At 37.6% G+C, this 5,069-nt stretch overlaps 1 long non-coding RNA gene across 2 annotated transcripts; it reads left to right on the top strand.

Annotated features, from left to right (window-relative positions):
- The first annotated feature begins 291 nt into the window (after positions 1–291).
- On the top strand, positions 292–1,679 carry LOC149961049 (uncharacterized). Of its 2 annotated transcripts, none has more exons than XR_016479778.1 (3): positions 292–383; positions 834–1,041; positions 1,110–1,679. It is a non-coding gene; the product is annotated as an uncharacterized LOC149961049 (long non-coding RNA). The 2 variants fall into 2 exon arrangements; XR_016479779.1 differs by having other exon boundaries at positions 1,088–1,679.
- Positions 1,680–5,069: the final 3,390 nt, after the last annotated feature.

Here is a 5,069-nt window from a genome sequence, read left to right as displayed (position 1 = left end):
ATTCTAAGTTCTTTCCCCAGCCCTTAGTTTCAGGCATCCATGTCATTAACGCAAGCTCTCACGGTGAAGCCAGGTTCATGCCACATATAAAATGGATGCTGTCATTTTGTCGTCGAGAGCAAGATAAATAGGCTGCTTCCAACTTGAAAAAAGTCATCGCACCATTATCACCTGAAGTTGACTGTGTTCTCCCATTATTTGGTCGTTTTTAACAACGTACTCCAAAATTGTTCTCACTTTTACCTCGTCGAATGTTAGAACAACTAATTTGTCAATAATTGGCAGATGCGGTCCATTGCATTTCATTAAGTTCAAGACCTCGTGAAGGATCCCAGGACTAAAGTCTAACTGGAACGCATACTTTTTAAGCGTGGAAATATGTGGTAAACAGATATTCCTCAGTTGACGGAGATGCTCTTTTTTGCTTAGATATCGCAACTAAAAAAATTAGTATTAGGCCTACTTCTTTTAAATCAAATATGTAGTCTTCTGTTTTAAAATGACTAGAACAATTTCTCGAGTATTTTGAAAAGACTTTAGTTGAATTTCACTTTTAACCGGAAACCTATGATAAGATACGTCTTTGTGTTTGGTCTTTTGGAAATTATTCTTACATCCAAATACTGCGCAGTTGTAGCCCGAAATTTTGGAGAGCTTTCAAATTAGAAAATTTATTTATTCATAACCCGGCCACCTGTTTAAAGGCATAATAAGTCGCTAGATGACTTGGGCCTAAGGTGGTGCCTTGGTTAGCCTAGCTGTAATATTTTAAACGCAAGGCTTTAGGACGCAAACTGGCAGCGGGCTAACCTCTTATCTCTTGTTTCTCACAGAACACGTTTCTTCTAACAATCTGACGTCACTTAGGAGGGGAGCCCACTCTTTACCCTGACAACTATCACCTGCAAAGTTTCCCTACGAAAACCTGGTTTATCAGCCAACCTAGTAGTGCATACACGATTTTTAAAAACCTTGGTACTAAGCGATTACAGCGAGTACTTGGTGTTTACTGAGCGAGTAACAAGCGATTACAGCGACTACGTAATTATTACTCTTACCAAAAAATGTGATAACGTAATGATTTTAGAAATTTTGTACACCAATTACAGGAAGTGGTTAGTCTCTCGTCTACAGCACGACCCTTCACAAATCCGTGTTGCGTTTCTGAAGATATTGCTTAAGCCAATTATTAATTATTTTGCATGACATAGTCGAAGACCATTACCAAGGAGTTTTGAACCGATATTGGCCAAACATTTTAGGGATCGCCCTGAAAACCTTTCTTGTATATTGTCTTAGTCGATATGTACGCCTCACAAGTCTCGCAAATTTACGGCGTTTTTCGCAAGAGATCTCGGATCACGTGATCGTCGGTCATATTTTCAGAGTGGAACGTCCCATACATACATCAACGTGGAAAAAGATTTTCGAAAATAGCGTCTGGCAGCACTTCTCTCTGAGAATATGCCAGTCAGATAACGCCGCCGAAAATCCGTTTCGGCGTTCTGGTCATATCAACTAAGACTATTGGAGAAACTACTGCTGTCTTCCAGGTCAGTGAAAAAACCCCAGTATTCAGAGAGAGATTAAATAAATTGTTCAAAGGGCATAATAGAATCAAAACCACTTGTGGTGGTAGGTTTAAGTTTCTAAATGGCAATCTTAACATCATCTTCAGTTACGGTAAGACGAAAAAATTGTTTGGTAATATCTTAAGTTTTAAAGAGTCGACGATGGGCAAAGACTAATCCGTGGCTACATTTGAGAACGAATTGACAAAAATTCCAGCGATGTCGGAAGATTCAGTAACTAAATTACCATCTATCAGTAGATTGGTAGAGATCTGGGTCGTAGTCCTTTTAGTGTTTATATATGACCAAAGGGTTTTGGATTCTTTCTTGACTGAGTCTGTGATTTGTGATAGGCGAGGTAATTTATCTCTTTTTATTAAATGTGTAATAAAGGAACGTTCAACGTTAATCCTATCCCTGTTTATCTGTGTTGGTATCCGCTTAAATTTTTTATGTAGGTAACGTTTCTTTTTTAGTGCCTTGTTAGCTCAGGAAAATACCAATCGGGAAAGTAGGTTCGCTCGCTAAAATCAACTTTAAGGGTCGCAGGTTTTCTCGGAACAAAATATTTCCCCATAGGCCATAGTAAGACAATTTGGCGAGTAGTCTAGGATGATAAACTCAATCGAAAGCCAAGAAGAGGTCGATGTATACGGTGTCGACCGTGGCGTAGCTGATGGGGGGGGGGGGGGGCACTAATCATAAAAAAGGGGGGCCTCATAGAGATTTTTGCGAGGGGGCTCTGATTTCTCAGCTACGCCACTGGGTGTCGACAAAGTTAGTATAACTGGCGAGATTTGTTTCCACAGATCTTCCCGTGAGAAACTCGTGTTGCGTTTCGGGTATGAATGCTTTAAAGCACTCATACAAGTGTTTATTCATGACATAATCTAATCGGCCGGTATTTAGACGGGTCGCCAACAAAACCCTTTTTGAAAATAGGAGATATGACTCTTACTTTCCATTGGTTCGGAAAAAATTCCTTTTTGTAGAGACAAATTAAATATATAGCGCAATGGTTTAATTAATAATTTAGCGCATCCTTTAATTATAAAATTAGGAATGCGGTCGTTTCCAGAGACAATCGTGGGCTTAAGCTTCCTAATTGCGTCTTCATGTCCTTGTCCGTAATGTGGAAGTCGTGAAAATTATTTGGTTGGACTACTTTGAATTTACCGGTATAGACAAAGGGTAAGGACGTATCAGTAACTATTTTGGAAAAACCATTCCGTGAACGCCTTTAAAATTTCTTCGTTATCATTATTTTATTGTATTTCGAAAGGTTGAGGAATCTAGGTTGAAATGATACGTTCGTACTATATCTTATCCCTAGACAGAAGATTCTTTGTTAATATTCTTTGAAGAGAGTAATTAGTTTTGTTTTCGATAGAGGGGGTTCGTTTGAGCTTGCGATGAAAGTTTTTTTTCATTTTAATGCTTTTTTAAGGTCATGTGAGAACCATTCCGGAAACGTTAATTTAATTATTTTGACGTTTGCTTGCCGATATTTTGTCTATTTTACTGGAATTAATATCAGAATCGCGTTCTCTGTTTGTGAAAAGAAATTCCACTGCAATGTCGACATCGTTTAATTTGTATAACGGTGCATAATCGATTTCCCTCAAATGTTGGTAGAGAACAAGGTTCGTAAATCGTGCAGGCACTAAGAGGTTGGCGTTTAGAGCCGGTTTTTTGAACGGAAAATAGCAGGGACAGCTTGGGAGGGTAGAGAGTGCGCGCCCCTCTAAATTGACGTCATATGGTTCCAACAAAGATGTTACACACAGAGACGAACGAAGCCCCTCTCACGTTGCTAGTGCAGCTGCGGCGACGCTCGGGCTCGGCACTCGCTGCTTAATTGATGAACGTGGCAAGGCTTAGATTTCGTAAGTAACTTATTTTATTAAATAGTGGCTGTTGAAATTAAAATATAAAATTAAAAATTATAGGCGTTCAAAATGCCTGGCTACAGCTGTGTAGTAATTGGATGTGTAAACAATGTCCGTAAAACACAAAACACGGACATATCTTATCACAAGTTTCCTGTTGAATATGGCATTCGAAATATTTGGATTGAGAAGATTAAATCGGACACGATTAATATCAAATATGCGAGAATTTGTTCGATTCATTTTGTAACTGAAGACTTTGAATCTGATCTAAAAGCTAAACTTCTCAATATAAAGCCTAGAAGGTACCTAAAGAAGAATGCAATTCCTTCCTTGCTGCTCGAAAACAAATTTAGTTCCTACTCAAAAGAGAACTGTGATAACAATTTAATAGTGTCAACACCTCCCAAATTGGACTCCCCAAAGAATAATTCAGCTCTTTCCATACAGGATAATAGTTGTCACCCAAAAGAAAACTGTGTTTCCAAATTGATTTTAATGACTCCTACCGAATCACCGTACCTGAAAGAAAACTCAGTTTCTTCTTTAACATTCAATGATAATTATAGTTCCTATCCAAAAGAAATTGAATTAAACCTGTTAACACCTACTAAATCCACGTCTTCCCAAATCAAAGAAAGCCTAGTTGAGAAGACAGTAAATTCTTTAATGACCCCTCAAAGTTCATTTATGTCTAATTTGTATAACTGTAATTACCAAAGCACGCCAAAAATTTCAAAAGAAAGTGAATCATTGGCAATCTCTAAAGAAAGCGTTTTCCGTATCAAACCAAATGCAATTACCTCTCCTATAACTAAAAAGGTAAAATCAAGATTTATGATCAATGAAAATCATAAATGTTCGCCTTTACGGAAGCTTTCAAAGCAAAATAGCTTTAGCAATAAAGAAGAAAGTTATGTGCATTTAACCAAAGATTCGCCGGCAATTGAAGATTTCGGTATCAACTCCAATAATGATTGCGGAAACCTAAATTCTTCAAATCGACCTTCTCGAAGTACCTCATCTAGTAATACCACAAGAAGTCCATGTCATTGCAATTTTAAAGACGTTTTAGCCAAAAATAAAAAACTCATCTCAGCCAGAAAAGCAAATGCCACAAAAACTAAGAATTTAATGAACAGATTAATGAAGAAGAACAAAAAACTTCGTATATTAACCTGCAATAACTCAAACCAAGGTATTGAATTACGACTGTTGAGGAAAGAGGTAAAAAAGCTGAAAAAAGATAACAAGGTGCTCTTGGAAAAAAACCTAAAATATGAACAAATTTTACAAAAAGTTTTTACTAGAAGTCAAATTAAAATGTTGAAAGGCTCTAAAAAAGTTAAATGGGAAGATGACGATATTGCAAGAGCATTTGCTTTACGTTACCTAAGCAAGAGAGCCTACATATACCTTCGAGAGCAGCGCAACATCCCTTTGCCTCATATAGCAACGCTTAAACACTACGCTTCCAAATTAGATTTCAAACCGGGGTTCCTAACTGACGTGTTGAAAATAATGAAAGCAAATGGGACGCACATGCCAGTTATTGAGAAACTAGTTGTATTGACATTTGATGAGGTTAAGGTCAAGTCAATATTGGAGT

Source organism: Leiobunum rupestre, chromosome 1 (assembly GCF_980474605.1).
Source record: "Leiobunum rupestre chromosome 1, qqLeiRupe1.1.hap1, whole genome shotgun sequence".
Taxonomy (NCBI): Eukaryota; Metazoa; Arthropoda; class Arachnida; order Opiliones; family Sclerosomatidae; genus Leiobunum; species Leiobunum rupestre.
This window is presented reverse-complemented; position numbering and strand designations above follow the sequence as displayed.